Here is an 18,972-nt window from a genome sequence, read left to right as displayed (position 1 = left end):
CTGCCTGCTTTGGCTTTCAGACAAGGTGGACAAGGCCCGGGGCAGCGTGGCTAAATATAGACAGCACAGGGGGCCCAGAAAGCAGGAGAGCTCGGTTTCATTCCCACGTCTCTCGGTTAACCTGGGGCAAACTCCCTGAGTGTCCTTCTTTCATGGACTGATTTGTTCTTGGTAAGGCAGGAGCACTGAGGAAGCTTTCCCAGGCCTAGAGCAGGGGGTCACACTGAGTCTGCTGCATTTTCTTGCCTCATCTTCCCTCAACGACCCAAGTTTGGGGAAAAGACCGGTTGTGATCAGGTGGGAGGTGGAGTCGCCGATTCACATATGGAAACAGGACAAGCTGTGATGACCCAGTGGTGGCCACACGAGGCCCCCTCAACAAGGTTGCCGCCCAGTCAGAGCCAGAAGGAGGCTGCCTGACCCCTGGTCTAAAGGTAGAGGTGGCAGAGACGCATACCAGAGGTGCCAAATCAGAACTCTTGCTGCCTAGCACACAGCTACGAGGCAAGCAGTGTGAAACGCAGGAATTTAGGTAGGCAATTTTAGGAGGAAATTCAAAACCCAGGCAGTTCCTGCCCTCTGTCACTGCTCATATGCCATTCCTTTCCTCAGCAAGACTCTACTTGTACAGCAGCAAAGAACCCAGGCCAAGGCGGCCACTTGTCCAGTCCCGTTAGGGGGCAGTGTTCTTAGGAAAAACCTGGACTAGCCATGGAGCAGGGGAGACCGAGCCCAAGGAAACTCTTCAGTATTTCCCGCCCCAAGGCCCTCGGCCCTACCCTCATTCCTGGACACTTCCGCCAGAAGTCAGTATATCCCTGGGTGGCAGCAATACCTGGGAGGAGCTGCTATTTTTTTTTCTGATTATAAAACTGATAAGTGATTACTGTATAAAACTGAGAGCATAAAGGAAAATAGAAACTAGAAAATTTTAAAAATCACTATAATCCCATCACCTAAAGATTACTACTGTTAACAGCCTTTATGTAAATTTGGAGTAGTCAGCCCTGGATTCAAGCCCTGGCTCTATTGCTTACTTACAGTGTGACTTGGGGCAAGTTACATAAGCTCTCTGAACCTCAGTTTTCTTATCTGCAAAATGAGAATAATCATAGCACTCACCTTAAAGTGTTGTTTTAAGGATCCAAGAATTCCCGTGAACAGGTGTAGTCGTCCCTGGCAAATAGTAAGTGATCAATAAGTACTGGCCACCACCATCATCATCATCATCATCATTCTACGTGCCTGTATTCAAAACCCTCCATAATGATGGCTGCATAATATTTCACCTTGTGATGGTACTATTTCCTGAGTGTTAAACATCTATGTTGCCTCCAAAATTTCGGTATTACAAAACTGCTGCAAGGAACATTCTTGCACATAATCTCTGATCATTTCCTTAACATAAATCTCCTAGAATTGAGTTTACTGGGAAAAAGAATATGAACATTTTTTAGGCCCTTGTTCCAGACTGTAAAGTGGCTTTCTAGAAAGGTTGTACTCACTTACATGTCTACCAGCAGGGCATATAAGTACCTATCTCTTCATACTTTCACCAACACTGAGTAATAACATTTTTAAAAAGTCTTTGGGGCTTCCCTGGTGGCGCAGTGGTTAGGAATCCACCTGCCAATGCAGGGGACACGGGTTCGTGCCCCAGTCTGGGAAGATCCCACATGCCGCGGAGCGGCTAGGCCCATGAGCCACAACTACTGAGCCTGCGCGTCTGGAGCCTGTGCTCCGCAACGGGAGAGGCCGCAACAGTGAGAGGCCCGCGCACCGCGACGAAGAGTGGCCCCCGCTCGCCGCAACTGGAGAAAGCCCTTGCACGGAAACGAAGACCCAACACAGTCAAAACTAATAAAAAATAAAATAAAAATAAATAACAGTGTGTGTGTATCTATAAGGGGTTAATTGTACAAAGTTCTATACTTTAAAAAAAAAAAAAAAGTCTTTGCCGGGCTTCCCTGGTGGTGCAGTAGTTAAGAATCCGCCTGCCAGTGCAGGGGACACAGGTTCGACCCCTGGTCGGGGAAGATCCCACGTGCCATGAAGCAACTAAGCCCGTGCACTACAACTACTGAGCCTGCGCTCTAGAGCCCGTGAGCCACAAATACTGAGCCCGCGCGCAGCAACTACTGAAGCCCGTGTGCCTAGAGCCTGTGCTTCGCAGCAAAGAGAAGCCACCACGATGAGAAGCCTGTGCACTGCAATGAAGAGTAACCCCCCCCCCTTGCCGCAACTAGAGGAAGCCTGCACGCAGCAATGAAGCCAAAAATAAATAAATAAATTAAATTAAATTAAATTAAAAAAAAAGTCTTTGCCAATTTGATAAGGGAAATGGTGCTTTGTTTTCACTTTAAGGCTTCGACCATAAGGGAGGATACACATTTTAAGCTAATTCTCTGTTAAACTCGTACAGGAACTCACATGTTCCCAGAGACAAAATCCATAATGAAGTCTTCAGGGATCCTGAAATGAAAACACACGAGGGACATATGCATTAAAATAATTTACATTTGAATAGTTGATATACTTATTTTGAAACACTTTTGCTTGTAAAATCTAACACATAGAAAACTACGGATCTTAATAGAGCATTATAAAGTCAGTACCTTCCTGTTCTCATCTAGGTCAGGAAATAGAACCTTGCCAGCCACCTCAGAAGCCTGACACACATCCCATCCCAATCCTAAAATCAACCACTATGAGGACTTTTATGGTAATCCCTTCCTTGCTTTCTCTTAGTTTTCTTTCTTTCGTTTGCACCAGAGTTGCAACCTTAAGCACTATACTTTAGGGTTTTTTTGTTTTTTTAAATTTATTTTTGGCTGTGTTGGGTCTTCTTTGCTGTGCGCGGGCTTTCTCTAGTTGCGGCGGGTGGGAGCTACTCTTCGCTGTGGTGCACGGGCTTCTCATTGCAGTGGCTTCTCTTGTTGCGGAGCAGAGGCTCTAGGCGCCCGAGCTGCAGTAGCTGTGGCACGAGGGCTCAGTAGTTGTGGCGCACGGGCTTAGTTGCTCCGGCGGCATGTGGGATCTTCCCAGACCAGGGCTCGAACCCGTGTCCTCTGCATTGGCAGGCAGATTCTTAACCACTGCACCACCAGGGGAGTCCCTATACTTTAGTTTTGCTTTCTTAAAATATTTTAAGTCTCTTTCCCTTAGTAACTGACATAGTTGTAATAAAAACTATGCTGGATTATAATAGCATATAACTGAAAGAAGCAAATGCTTGTTTTTTTTTAATGGACCTGTACATACACATAAAAACATACACAATTTTCCCCAGGCATGTGAGTAAATAAATTACTCTGCCTCAAACTTAGCATATCACTTGGATATAGTTACATGTGTTAGTTCAATTTCGAAGTCATGCCCCCAACGTCAGTATAATTTTAACATTTTCCACTCAAGTTTAAGTGTCAGTTATAAGTCAGGATTCTGATTTTCCATCTTTTTTTCCCTCCTCAACCTGTTAGATAGGTCAGAGTTCTTAGCTGCAAACTACAGAATCCACTCTGACTAGTTTAAGCAGAAAGGAAATTTATTGAAGAATATTAGACAGTTTCAGGATCTCTTGGGACCCATAAAGCCAGGCTCTGAAGAAGCCAGAAGCATGGTGCAAGTACACTGGGAGCACTGCTCTGGCAAAAACACCACTGCCCCTACCCTGCAGAAGACAGCAATGCCCCATGATCCTTGCCTTCCATTTGGAATTTCCAGGCTGCTGGTATCTCCCTTCCAATGGCCCCTAGAAGCCCATCAAAGAGAGCAATGGGCTGGAGAGATTCGAGCTGCTCGACGGGGCCCCTCTGCATCTGCTGGTTTCTGCTGTCCAGGACAGCAGGACTGACACGCCCTATGTTGGATACCAGAAAGCACAGAGAAGTTTCTGCGTGTTCTGCTGGTTCTCACCCAACTTGCCAGTAGAATGTAAACTTTTAGGGGCAGAGACCGGCTCTTCACTTTTAAGTAGTCACATACTGAGTATTTACTAATTATCTCCTACATGTACCAACAAATAGTTCTGAATGCCTACTCTGAATTTGCCACAGTGCTGGGTGCTGGGGATATAAACTGTGGACTAGATAGAAAAGCGTCTCCTCTCACAAGCTTACATTCCAGCCAGCGTTGAGTGACAGCAAATATATAAACAATCATGATTTCAGGTGAGGCAAGGGGCAAGGCTACCTTCAATAGGGTGGCCAGAGAGGGTCTCCATGAGGGCCTGACGGTGGGAATAAAATGCTAAGGATGAGAAGGATCCAAGCATTTGAAGAGTTAGGGGAAGAACAGTCCTGGAAGAAGGAATACCACACAAGGAGGAAACAGACTGACTCACTGGCTCTGGAGCTGGAGCATGATGAGTGAGCAGGGTAGAAAAATGTTTGCATTTTAATCCGAGCACATTGAGAAGCCACTGGAGGCTGTGAATGGCAGGGAGTGACAACATCCGGTACACATTTTGAAGGATCACTCTGGGTGGTGAGGGGAGAACACACCATAAGGGAGACAAACAGAGACATTAAGAAGGTGAGTAATCCAGATGAAAGATGATGGTGGATTGGAGCAGGGTGGTCGAAAGAATGAGAGATGGTCACATTTGGGATGCGCCTCAGAGTTAGAATTGACAGGAATTACAGATTGGCTGTGGGAGGTGAGAGGAAGAGGCGAATCAAGGATGATGCCCAGATTTGGGGGCTTGAGCAATAGAGCAACTGATGCTGACAGTTACTGAGATGGGGAAGAGTGGTTGGGGGCGGGGCGGTTCGAGTTCAGATTTTGACAGGTTCACGTGCCAGTGTCTACGGGACTGGACGGGGTGAGTAGATAGTGACGTGTATCTGAGTGGAGCTCAGAGGAGAGGCCAGGTCTTGTGTTGCCCCACACTGAGCACTCCGAGAGGGGACATGAACTGTACCAGACACAGCTTGGAAGAAGGAGTTAACACAGAAGGTCTTGTCGATCAGTCCTTGTGTGTCCCCAGGGGAGCCTGGCATCATAACTGACCCTTGACCTACCCCGGGGACTATGGCCCTCAGAAGGCTTTTTTATGTCTCTGATTGACCTTGTTGTTTTACGTATCTGTCCAGAGAAATGGGGCGTGTTTGTACCAGTTCAGGAGGACCTCTCAGGAGTGTTTAAGAAGAGTCATCATGTACCTGCTTTCGATGCTGGAGTCCTGAGTTTTGTTTCATAAACACCTCAGACCCTGAGACTTGGTGGACTTCCCTGGGCACAGACATGTCACAGGTGTCCCTGTAGTTTGCTGTGAGCTGCTCCTGTGTGGCCCTGGGCAGGGAAGAACTTGGAAGCCTGTGCCTGAGCGATGCGTATATTTTTCCCACTGCCTTTCTCTGTATCCTTTGCTGTAAGAAACCTTAGCTGTGACTAAAACCCACTGTTGAATCTTATGAGTCCTTCTAGTGAATCACCCAACTTGATGTGGTTGTGATCCCCCCGAAACACAGCCTTTGCCCTCAAGGGGCTTAAGCTTTAGCTGAAGAGGAGAAAGGAAGAAACATGAAGCAACAGTGACCCAAGCAGGACAATATATTTATATAGCATGGTCCGCCCGAGGACAGGGACTAAGTCTTTATTCATCTTTGTACCCCCCAAAGAGGGCTGGGGAACTGCCAGGGCCTCAGTAAAAGTTTGCTGAACTTCACACAAGAGGTGGAACTTCCTGGATGGTGAGGATTTTCAATAAGCTAAGAAGAGAGGGAAGCCCTGCCAATTGGAGAAAACAACTTGATGGAGGCCCAAAAGCAAGAAGAGGCAGGGTTTGTTTGTAGAAAGCTGTCCTCTCAGTCTCCTTGCTCCACAATGCCTGGCTCAGTCACCAAACAGTGGGCATTTAATAAAGTCGGCCACTTGTCAGGTATCCGGGCCCAAGTTTGCTGCCACACCCTCTCCAGCCTCCCTCCCTGCTTTTCTGGGCAGCGCTAAGGATGAGAGGTGAGGGCACAGCTTATTCCTCCTGCACCCGCTCAAGTCACTTGCAAGAGAGTAAACTGCGGCTGAGATGTCTACTTCCAAATCTTACTGCAGCACAGTTAGCTGGGCTGATCTCCCTGTGATTCTGAGATAAAATTCCAGATGGGACTACAATACCTCTATTAATCCTGAATTCCAGGTCAGTTCCAAAATCAAAACTCCCAGAACTTAGGCATCTCTAATACAATCTTTGCCCGATTCCTTGGGCAGCTTTCGAAAGAAATAGATTCATAACTTCTTCACCACAAGAGAGGCTCAGGTGAAGGGAGATATGGAGACCAAGGAAAAGAGAAGGCACTCTCAAAAATGGACCAAAACATTTCTGTCTGTATGAACAGGAAAGAGAATGGAAGGATGAGCACCTGGACTTTATAGAGCTCATCGAATGCAACTGTTGCCCCTCCCCCTCTGGCAGATGAAGAAGAGATCTGTCTAGCATGGAAGCAACCTAAGTGTCCACCAACAGATGAATGGATAAAGAAGATGTGGCACATATATACAATGGAATATTACTCAGCCATAAAAAGAAATGAAATTGAGTTATTTGTATTGAGGTGGATGGACCTAGAGTCTGTCATACAGAGTGAAGTAAGTCAGAAAGAGAAAAACAAATACCATATGCTAACACATATATATGGAATCTAAATTTTTTTTTAATGGTTCTGAAGAACCTACGGGCAAGACGGGAATAAAGATGCAGACGTAGAGAATGGACTTGAGGACACGTGGAGGGGGAAGGTAAGCTGTGACAAAGTGAGAGAGTGGCATTGACACATATACACTACCAAATGTAAAATAGCTAGCTAGTGGGAAGCAGCCGCATAGCACAGGGAGATCAGCTCGGTGGTTTGTGACCACCTAGAGGGGTGGGATAGGGAGGGTGGGAGGGAGACGCAAGAGGGAGGAGATATGGGGATATATGTATATGTATAGCTGATTCACTTTGTTATAAAGCAGAAACTAACACACCAGTGTAAAGCAATTATACTCCAATAAATATGTTAAGAAAAAAAAGAGAGAGAGATTTGTCTAGGACCACACAGCTGATCCAGGACCAGAACCCAGTTTTCCTGATTTCCAGTCCAGTGCTTTACCACATTTTAGTGGTATTCAGCCCTATTCAGTAGTTCTACTGCCATAAGAATCATCCCCAAAGAAGGTGGATGCGTTAAATTTCCAAATTAGCAACCATCCCTTGGTGAAGCACGTTAAGGGCCAGCACAGGGGAGGGAGGCAAGAGTCTCAGCCAAGGCAGCACAATTGCAAGGGCTAAGTGAGACATGCTTCTGACTGCTTTACAGGCTCTGCAGCCTCACTGTTTCTTTGCTTTGAGCCAAGTCAATCACGCTCTGTGTCATGGGGTGGGGGGTCAGGCAGGGAGAGGAGTGAACAAAACAGACTTTCCTGCCGGCAGAGGTGCGTGGCCAGACTATTAATCGACCAGCAAAAGGAAGGAGGTAATTGCAGATGCATGTGACGGCAGCAGAAAGCCCTGGCCCGACCAGCATCCCTCCCACCCAAGGCCTGCCAGTTCACAGCAGCCGGTCAGAAAGCTCATGGCCATGAGAACGGGATAGGTTGCCAGAGTGGAATCTGCACATCAGCCTCTGCGCCCTGCCCAGACTTCTGACTCAGAGGTGGTGACGAAGAGGCTGGGCTGGTTCATCAGCACAGTGAACCCAGACGACAGGCTGGCAGTGACTTCTTTGAGGACCAAAGTCACTTCCTGTTTGGGACCCCCAAGCCCTGAGCTGCACTCCCACACAGCTCGGACCTCCATGGACTATCACAGGTGGCTTCTAGGCCAATCGCAAAAATGTCAGAAAAAGCCTAGAGGTAGTTAAGGGAGCCTTAGATAAAGTCTGAAATGTGACGCCTCTACTGAGTACCAAATCCGAGAATGAATGAATTCAGGATTCAAATCACATTCTTACTAAATGCCTGAATCACTCTCACAAAACAAGACTTAGCTTCAGCTCCTCTCAGGGCTTCAAATCCTCACTATAAAAAAGCATTATATTGTCATCACAGGAAATACCCCATAATTCTAGCTTAGGTGAGGTATGGCAGAGTTAGAAATAACTGGATTTGTACAGATAAGGGAATCGTATCCTTTAAGCACCAAAACATTTAAACAGTATCTTTGTTGACATGAAATATACGTGTATATATTACACGCTTCCCAGATTTCTTAATTCACTGGATGTTTTTCCAGCTAATTCAGAGTAATCAGAATCAACATGTTTATTATGTTATGCTATTTTGTTTTTCTGTCTCTTTTCAGGATATCAGGCCTTCAGCCAGCACTTCCTCTGTCAGTATCTCTGAGCTTCTTCCCCCCCATCCCCCACTCCAACATCTCTTCCTGTTGCTTCTAATCTGTACAGCTAGGAACCAGATTACAAAACTCTTTATAGCTATGTTACAAGCAAGGCACTAGAAAATAAAGTGCCTTGGGGAATAAAGTTTGTGGCTTTAGTGCTACCTCTGTGTGTTTGAGGGAGTTTGTAGCTATTTCTTCTTTCCAGGTTTGGAGAAAATTTCCAGAGAACAGAAGTTGTCAGAAACCTGGCCTGGGGTTAAGTTCTGTGCTACTGAATATCTGCCTGGGATCAGGCCAGGCCTCAAAATCCCCTGTGCCCACACCAACTCCCTGGCTCAGACAGCTCTGAGTGACAGAAAATTGGGAAGAATAACCAAGAACAAACATGAGGCCGTGCCAGATTCTTCTTTCAGAAAGTGAAGTGCTGACAAAGGAAGGGCAACATGGGCTTGGGGAATCTGCTCTAACCTCCAACAGAGGAGCATCCCTGCACTATCCCCAAAACTGTGAAGCACTGAGGAAATTAAAAAGGTGAATTCTCAGAGCTAGAACAAAAAAAATCTTAAAATTTGTATGGAGACAAAAAAGACCCCAAATAGCCAAAGCAATCTTGAGAAAAAAAAACGGAGCTGGAGGAATCAGGCTCCTGGACTTCAGACTACACTACAAAGCTACAGTAATCAAGACAGTATGGTACTGGCACAAAAACAGAAATATAGATCAATGGAACAGGATAGAAAGCCCAGAGATAAACCCACGCACATATGGTCACCTTATCTTGATAGAGGAGGCAAGAATATACAGTGGAGAAAAGACAGGCTCTTCAATAATTGCTGCTGGGAAAACTGGACAGGTACATGTAAAAGTATGAAATTAGAACACTCCCTAACACCATACACAAAAATAAACTCAAAATGGATTAAAGACCTAAATGTAAGACTGGACACTGTAAAACCCTTAGAGGAAAACACAGGAAGAACACTCTTTGACATAAATCACAGCAAGATCTTTTTTGACCCACCTCCTAGAGTAACGAAAATAAAAACAAAAATAAACAAACAGGACCTAATGAAACTTGAAAGCTTTTGCACAGCAAAGGAAACCATAAACAAGACCAAAAGACAACCCTCAGAATGGGAGAAACTATTTGCAAATGAAGCAATTGACAAGGGATTAATCTCCAAAATATACAGACAGCTCATGCAGCTCAATATCAAAAAAACAAACAACCCAATCCAAAAATGGGCAGAAGATCTAAACACACATTTCTCCAAAGAAGATATATAGATTGTCAACAAACACATGAAAGAATGCTCAACATCACTAATCATTAGAGAAATGCAGATCAAAACCACAATGAAGTATCACCTCACACCGGTCAGAATGTCCATCATCAAAAAGTCTACAAACAATAAATGCTGGACAGCGTGTGGAGAAAAGGGAACACTCTTGCACTGTTGGTGGGAATGTAAACTGATACAGCCACTATGGAGAACAGTATGCAGTATGGAGGCTCCTTAAAAAACTAAAAATAGAACTACCATACGACCCAGCAATCCCACTACTGGGCATATACCCTGAGAAAACCATAATTCAAAAAGACACATGCACCCCAATGTTCATTGCAGCACTATTTACCATAGCCAGGTCACAGAAGCAACCTAAACGTCCATCGACAGATGAATGGATAAAGAAGACATGGCACATATATACAATGGACTATTACTCAACCATAAAAAGGAACAAAATTGGGTCATTTGTAGAGACGTGGATGGATCTAGAGCCTGTCATACAGAGTGAAGTAAGTCAGAAAGAGAAAAATAAGTATCGTATATTAACATATACACATGGAATCTAGAAAAATGGTACAGATGAACCTGTTTGCAAGGCAGAAATAGAGACACAGACGTAAAGAACAAATGTACGGACACCAAGTGGGGAGGGTGGGGTGGGATGAATTGGGAGATTGGGATTGACATATATACACTATTATGTATAAAACAGATAACTAATGAGAACCTGCTGTATAGCACAGGCAACTCCACTTAATGCTCTGTGGTGACCTAAATGGAAAGGAAATCCAAAAAAGAGGGGATATATGTGTACATACAGCTGATTCACTTCTCTGTACAGCAGAAACTTACACAGCACTGTAAAGCAACTATACTCCAATAAGTAAATAAGTAAATAAAACATGCGAGTACACAGATTTTACCAGAAAAATAAAAATAAACATAAAAAGGTGAATTCTCATGCTTAGGCAGATCCAGAGAGAAACCCAATGACATAAAAAAAAATGCACTCATCAATTTTTAAGCACATGATACTTTATTGTTAACTATAGGCACTACATTGTACCGCAGATCTCTGGAACTTTCTCATCTTGTACTATATATCTGTAACTTTATACCTATTGAACACCAACCCCCTCCCCATATCCCCATCCCCCCAACCCCTGGCAACCACCATCCTTACTTTTGACTATTTTAGATGCCTCATATAAGAGGAATCATGCAGTACTTGTCCTTCTGTGACTGACTTAGTTCACTTAGCATAATGTTTTCTAGGTCCATTCATGTGTCCAAACTCACCAAATTATATATATTAATTATTTACAGTTTTTTACATACCAGTTACACCTCAGTGAAGCTGGAGAAAAAATAACTAAGCCATGGGCTCTACCTTCCAGCAAAACAAAAATGCACTAATCAGAAGTAAGGTAAATAAAGTGAATTTTGAAGTTTCTTAACTATGGTAATACTTGAGATCTTTGAGGTCTTTCTTTAAAATCCTGGGAGAAAAGCAACACATGCAATTCATAATGTAGTCCCAATAGCCATCATGTGTTCCATGTTTTTACAATTTAGAAACCATTTTCATAGTCAATACTTCACTGATAAACTGCAGAGAAGGCCATTCTCTCTCGCATCCTCAGCCATCACTTGTTACTTTAAGAAGCAACATTTGAAATTTTCTACTGTCTATAATATTATTGACAGCTAAATCCCCACTGTGTCCACATCCTCTGTAGACGAGGATTACCACAGGGTCCTGCTGGGAGAGCTGGGTCAGGCCGCAAAGGCCCAGCTACGCACAAGATATAAAAGGAGGATTGCCTAGATGCTGGGGTCCCTGCCTTCTGGGGACATATGACCCCAGAGTCCTGCCTCTGCCAGACCATTAGCATCCACACGATGCAGAGCAGTCTCCTTCAGCCTGTCCCAGTGTCATTTTTAGCCCAGGATGGAGGTAATAATGCAGAATCCACAGGTCAGCATTCGATTACTTTGGCCTGGACATCAAACAGCCAGCAGGATGAAGATGAGGTTCATCTCTGAAACTTGATTTGACCATTCTTAAGATAGAAGGGATAAAACTTGCCCCTACCTAGTTCCCAGATATTTGGAGATGATAAATGAAGTACTACAATGACATATTTTAGTTTTTAAGGTGAATTACTTTGAAGTCCTTGGAAAGATCACAGAAGTCTGAGAGATTCTAACTGGCTCAAAATTAAATATCTTCGATCACTTAACAGTTTTACTAGAAATCATACACAACATGTCAAACTAAAGATATGGAAAAGAGAAAAAAGCTTAGGTTTTGATGTTGGGAAGTAGGAGGAAACTTAGTGAGGAAAGTGTCAATCAACAGCAGGAGTATGAAATAGGAAGAGGAAGACATGAAAACGTCAAAGTGAAGAATTAAAATTTTGTTTCTGGGAAAGAAAGGGGGGAATGTAAACAGCAACCATCGAACGATGTTTTCCCACAAAGAAAACACAAAGAAATTTTTAAAAGTGGTTCAATCTGGAATAACTGATGAACAATTAAAAACACATCATAATGGACATAATGCTTATATGTGTGAAATAAATTTAAATGGCAAACTCCAACCAAAGTGAATGCTGTACCTGAGTCTTAGAAATCTTTTAACCATAATGAGTTTGGCAGTGATTCTAGAAGGTAAGGGGATGTGAGCTGTATCTCAGAACTGTCTATTTAGGTGAGTCTCATCCAGATTCAAGCTAACAAGACCCACACAGAGTATCGCAATGAAGCCAAAGGAGAGAAAGGAAAAACTAATCATCCTGCCCCTCTTTCAGATACAGCCTTGCCTAACCCCTACCTCCTTATGTTGCTGCCCCTTCACACTCTTCTAAGCCAACCAGCTAACCAGCCAAGCAGTCACCCTGCGGCTAACTTACTTACATCTGGTCTAGGGCCTACCCTGCAGAAAGATACACATGCCAGAGGCAAGGAAGCTGAGCTGCAATTCTGGCAGATGTGCACTCCTTGGATTGGTCTACACTGATTCCAGCCACCCCTTTCCTCTGGAAGACACTAAAGGCAGTAAGAGTAAATTATTATTTCCTTAGTTTGCTCACGCCTGCGATTCCAAGGGAAAATAACAACAACAGAAGAAAATTGTTGCAAGGGCTGGGCAACCAAAGTCACCAAGGACCACAGGATCGATTTTTATACACACACACACACACACACACACACACTCTAGTATACTCTAGTGGTTATGGTTCAGCTAAACACGCTAAGTCAGGACAAGAGAAGGCAACCACTTTTTTACTCTCAGGTCCCTTCTGGGAATTTGGTCCTCACTCCTAGTGAGAAATCTGGAAATGGCTCCACTGGTCATCCTCCTCCTGGGAGAAGGACCACCTTAGCTGTGGAGAACTTGGCTTTGGGAGGGGAGTGAGTTCCCTATCTCAGTGATACTCCTGGACACTTGGGGAATTCTGCTCCCTCACTCTTGTCAGAGGGTTTGCCGTAAATTAATTTATGGTGACTCAACCCTGGGGCATTTGGACCACTAGAGACATGGACAGCCTGCCCCAACCTTGTGAGAACTTCATAAACGCAACTCTTGCACTTTCTCATCAAACACTCCCGCAGCTCCAGGCTGACCTGGAACCTGGGACTAGAGTGACAAAGGTGCCTGACCTGGGGGCAATTCTTATGTTCATATGAGTGTGACTCTCAGGACAGAGCAGAAGTGAGAATGTGTGCTTCATGGTGAGCGACGAGGGAGGACAAGGAAAAGGACTGTACCTGTCAAACAGGTGAGCACTGCCCGTCCTGTCCCCTTTCCTTAGATAAAACAAGTGCTGTCTGTCAGGTTGGAGAGCTGGTTTGGTGTTCACAGTCAGGTCTGTTACAGAATTAGAAAATCAGCATCACTCATACATTCCCTGAGAGTGGGGTGGGAAGTTAAGGGTCAGCTGGTACCCAGGGGATGTAGCAGAGACTGTTAACAGCCACCAAATACACCAGGTATGCTTCTATGTACCCCTTGCAGTTAGATTGGGGTGAAGCGATTAGTTCTTGCCACTGAAATATGTGAAGTGATGTGTGTCAGGGCTGGGATGAGGCAACTAAGGTATACGGGCTTCCAGCTGTCTTTTCCTCTGCCATGGTGCCCTTGGAGGTCACGTGTGCCAGATGGCATTGCTACAAGATTAAACAGAGCCAACCAGTCTGCATCAAACCTTATTTACGTGAGCAACAAATAATCCTGTGTTGTTTATTTGTTACTGCGTCAGAGTCTAGCCTATCCTGACTAATACAGGAGCCAAAGTAGCGGCCTGTCCCCAATGCCAGAGACTTTAGTGCACTAAGTTTAACCTAGTCACACTCACAAACTCTATGAGGATGATTGGATCTCACATGTTGTCCAAGACTTTCTTCAACAAAACATTGTCTCTGAGGGAGGATGGTTCGTCCTAAAACAGTAACTTCAAGTATAAAGGCCACCTTTCCCAAGACATGTGTCTTCAAAATATCATAAAGCATCCGAAAGTCATTCAATGGCTCATGAAATCTCTTCCCAGGCACCTATAACCTCCTGCTGTTTCCCATTTTACTAACATCACTGGACACAAATGCTGGCTTATAGCCTCTATAAACAGAAGTTCCTCATAAATTCAGGTTCCCATAAAAATCAAACAAGAGAAAAGTGAAAAAAGAGCCACCAGTAAGCTTCTCTCTGTCGAGACCATCTCAGTTTCGTGAGGGCCCTGGCTCAATTCACTTTTAAAGTTTGGAATAGGGAAAAAGAGGAGCTTCCCTCACTCACTGTCTCTACAATGTCTGGATCTCTCTCGGAGAGCCAGTAAGGCCGGCATGAGGGAGGAGCACATCGCTTTAAAGCTTGAGCTGAAAGGGCTGGGGATGCTTCTGGCTGGGCGCTCCTCACAAGCTGCTGGAAGCCCTACCTTTCAGAGCACCTACCTACTCAGATGACAAGGACCCCGTATATGACTACTTGTACATGACCAAAACGTGTCTTTAAAAACACGTCTTTCAGGCTTCCCTGGTGGCACAGTGGTTGAGAACCTGCCTGCCAATGCAGGGGACGTGGGTTCGAGCCCTGGTCTGGGAGGATCCCACATGCCGCGGAGCAACTGGGCCCGTGAGCCACAACTACTGAGCCTGCGCGTCTGGAGCCTGTGCTCCGCAACAAGAGAGGCCGTGACAGAGAGAGGCCCACACACCGTGATGAAGAGTGGCCCCCACTCACCGCAACTAGAGAAAGCCCTCGCACAGAAACGAAGACCCAACACAGCCAAAAATAAATAAATAAATTAATTAATTAATTTTTTAAAAACCCCAAAAAAACCCCACGTCTTTCAAAGGCAGGTCACATTATCAGTGTAAGTTTGAGAAATTACACACATATATTTTTCTCGGGCTGGGACTGGATGGAAATGTTCATGTATTCAACCCCTAAGAGAAGGCCTGCTGGTGGTTAGGGGCTGCACAAAAGCCACGGCCTGGGCCCGTGCTCCGCACCCGGAATCTTCTGGCAGGAGAGGATGGTCAGAGAAGTCCTTACTCTCTGACCCAGAAGGCCTCTTCTGAGCATTGCCCAATGCTCTTGTTATACAACATGCAAAATAAATAACCAACCTTAAAAGTCAGGCAGCCAAAACTCTACTCAATAATAAGCCCTTTTACAAGCTGCTTATCACTTGCCAAAATCAGCTCCAGAGGAACACCAGGAACTCTGAATTCTATTGTTCTTATGAACTACTTGGGGAATATAGACAAGCTTCACTGGCTTTATTGGTTTTCTAAGAGACAAAAGACAAAGGTTTTCATCTACCCATACTCTGACCTTGATCTCAAGAATGTAAATATAGCCCCATCCCACCATCTCAGAGAGGTCCCTATTACAAGTGTGAGTTAGAAAGGGGTCCTGGTCTTTTCTTAGAAAACACGCTCTCTGCTTTCCCTCTCACCTGATTGTTGGGGTGAGGAAGGGAAGATAAATGCCAACCTTTTCAGAAAATTCACTGGGAGGGAGGGAGAGGGCAGGACAGAGGCATCTGGAATGCAGTCTTCTGCCTGCGAGGGCTCTCTGGCTTAACTACAAAAGGAAAGAGGAGTTTTGCTCAAGGAAAACTGTTCAAAACCATTTTTGGTACACTTAGGTTGGCCTGATGATACGTTGTTGTTGGCCCAGAATGGTTTCTCTGGGTTTCCAAATACACGGTGGAGACTCTCGTTAAGGGGTCTTGTTAAAGAAATTGATGGGAGAAATCTGTTATAAAACTCATTTCTGATGAACCACAAAAGGGATTTTGATACCCATTTGGCATTCTTATTCCAGGATCCTCAACCCACAGATGCAAAGCTCAGGATGTACCTGCTCCAGAAAACCTTACTACCCTCCCATTTCCCCTCATTGCTCCCTTCCTCCGCCAGGCTCTATACATACTGACTTGTTGCCTTCACTAGCTGAGGGGTTTTCTTAGAGCAGGAAGCAAGCCGTACGCCCCTCTGCATCTCTATTGTCTAGCACAGTCCACGGAACATGGTACGTGTTTATTAAATCATTTAATTAACGATAAGATTAATAATAAATATAGTTAATATCCGAATGTTCAGTAACTGTGTTTAACTTCCAATATTTTTTCTCATTTTCCAGATGAGGAAGCTGAGGCAATGAGGGGTTAAGAAGCTAATAAGTGGCTAAGCAACGACACAAACTAGGCCATCAGGCTCTAGAACCTTCATTCTTAACCGCTACGTGGAGCAGTACACAGCAATAAATAAGTGAGCTGATGAAAGGGCTATACACATATGAAACCGTTAAACATGAACCTAGTTTAGTCACACAAAAATGTATTAAGCACCTAGCACTCTGTGCCAAGCCCAGTGCTAACATAAGGGCATCATCTTATTCCTCAAGGAGAAGAGAGACAAATAACAAAAGCTTATTGAGCACTTACTACAGGCTGGGCACTGCTCTAAGTACTTCACACATATTCTTTCCTCTTTACAAAATCCCTATGAGGGCACTACTACTACTATTATTATTATATTGAGATGAGACAGGTGAGAAACTGAGGCAAAAGGAGATTAAGCAATTTGCAAGAAGCACTATTCAAACCCAAGCAGCCTAGCTCCAGAGCCCGTGCTCTTATCCACTACACTCTGCCGCCTTTTCTGTTTACAACCGCACACAACTCAGCGTAACATGTGCGAGAAGAGAGAAAGAGAAAAAGTGGTATAGAAACTCAGGGAAGGAAATGGTTTGTTTTGCCTGAGACGGGGCTCACAGAAGGCTCTGCAGAACAAGTGACACTTGAGCTGGGCCTTGAAGACATGAGAATCGGAAACAAGTTCAAATAAAAACAGGACATGGAGACCAGTAAAACTTGTGTTTTCAAAGCCATCACTACTAAAACACAGAGCTAAGAAGCAAGCCTGGCTCGACAATGGCTTCTGCTGCTGAGGCCACTTCTTGCCAAGGAACAGGGACGTCATTAGTGGAACTGTGACCTGAATTTTTATGTCACTTTTCCCACTTGGTTCAAACTCTACCTAGGGTTTTGTCATGCTCACAGTATCTATAGAAATTTCTTTTCCTCTCCCTTCTCTAGATAATAAGAGGTAATAATGTTTCTGGAAGCAGATCTACAGGCCGTCTGCAGTGTAACTGAGGCCAGATCCTTCAAGGTTGGCAAAGGAGGCTGGAATCACCCAGTGGACAAGGGGAATGGCTAGAGCTCATGGCCCCAACCATTTCCACATGTGGAGATACTCTCCCTTTCCCTAACCGCAGGGGGTCTGAGTCCAGTTTTATTAAAGGCTGCCCACGTGTTTCCTTAGAGTTTGTTCCAGTCAAACCTACTGGCAACTTCCCCTCCCTCAATATCTAGCTTCTCTGAGGACTACTGACTACTATGCCCAGAAACGCATGTGACTACGGACTAGTGAACTCCCATGACCAGTGAGTACTCCTGGGGCAAACGTTCCATTATTTCTCCCATTCTGAGTTTATTTTCGTGGATGGTGTGAGGGAGTGTTCTAACTTCATTGGTTTACATGTGGCTGTCCAGCTTTCCCAGCACCACTTGCTGAAGAGACTGTCTTTTCCCCATCGTATATTCTTGCCCCCTTTGTTGTAGATTAATTGACTGTAGGTGCATGGGTTTACCTCTGGGCTCTATTTCTCCCATTCTGATACCTTCTTTTGACCCCCTCTCCCACACACCATTCCAGTTACTGCCTCATCTCCCTCCTCTTCGTGACAGCAAAACTCTTCAAAAGATTTGTCTATATTCCCCGTGTACAATTTTTCTCTTCCCTTTCTCCCTTGAACCCACTCCAATCAAGCTTTTGTCCACTGAAAAGGCTTTTATCCAGGCCACTACTGGCCTCTGTGTTGCTAGAGTCCACCAAATATTCTCGGTCCTCATCTTGCTTGGCCAACCAGAAGCACTTCTCACAGCTGATCATCCCCTCTTCCCGGAAGCACCTTCTTCACGCAGCTTCCGGGGCACCATCCTCTTCTGGTTTTCCTTCCATCTTCCTGGCCACTCCTTGTCAGTCCCCTTTGCGGGTTCCTCATTGTCTGCCTAACCTCTGGCTGTGGGAGTTGCCCCAGGGCGGGGTCCGTGGTCCCCTTCTCTTAACTCTCCTCACTCCCAATGATTTCATCCATCTCACAGCTTTAAATACTATCTAGATGCCTATGACTCAAGAATGTTTATCTCCAGCCCTAACCACGCCTGTGAGTGCCAGGCTCATACATCCCACAGCTCACTCCTCACCTCCACTTAGATGTCTAACTGGCATCTGAAATTCAACATATCCCAAAGTCAACTTCCGATATACTCCCAACCTTGTCTACCCACAGTCTTTATCACTGCAGTTAGTGGCAACTCCATCCTTCCAGCTGCTCAGGATGAAAACCTTGGCATCGTCTCGAACAGAAACACTGTGTTATACAACTCCAGAGGGCACGAGCCACATTTTATGCAATGCTATTGGTGTTATGTAACATGGTGACCCTGTTTTCCTTGATTCCTCATTCACATCCCACATCTGATCTGTTAGCAAATCCAATTGGCTCCACCTTCAAGATATACCCCCAAATCCAACAACTTCTCCCAAATTCCACTGTTACCAGCCTGGCTCAAGCTTATCCCCTTAAACATAATGTATTATCCAAAAAACAAGAGTGATCCTTTTAAAACATGTCAGATCACATCATTCTTACTCAAAATCCCCCACTGCTTCCCATCTCACTCATAGTAAAAATCAAAGTTCTTACAATGGCCTTCAAGACCTTGCATTATTTGTTCTTTTTAGCACTTATCCCTATCTAATATACTACATATTATTATA

At 44.7% G+C, this 18,972-nt stretch overlaps 1 long non-coding RNA gene across 5 annotated transcripts in view; it reads right to left on the bottom strand.

The window, feature by feature from the left end:
* Nucleotides 1-18,972, bottom strand: part of LOC103008444 (uncharacterized) — an 86,689-nt gene that overhangs the window by 58,372 nt on the left and 9,345 nt on the right. For 4 of the 5 annotated variants that reach the window (XR_450642.2, XR_009006761.1, XR_450641.2 and 1 more), the window contains exons 5-6: nucleotides 2,431-2,472; nucleotides 1,123-1,176 (exon numbers count right to left, since the gene is read on the bottom strand). This is a non-coding gene — a long non-coding RNA (uncharacterized LOC103008444). Of the gene's footprint in view, nucleotides 1-1,122; nucleotides 1,177-2,430; nucleotides 2,473-13,386; nucleotides 13,487-18,972 lie in introns of all 5 variants that reach the window. The other variant, XR_009006760.1, reaches the window with a different exon arrangement.

This window comes from Balaenoptera acutorostrata, chromosome X (assembly GCF_949987535.1).
Source record: "Balaenoptera acutorostrata chromosome X, mBalAcu1.1, whole genome shotgun sequence".
NCBI classification, from domain to species: domain Eukaryota; kingdom Metazoa; phylum Chordata; class Mammalia; order Artiodactyla; family Balaenopteridae; genus Balaenoptera; species Balaenoptera acutorostrata.
Note: the sequence above shows the minus strand (reverse complement) of the source record. Positions and strands in the feature narration are given on the sequence as shown.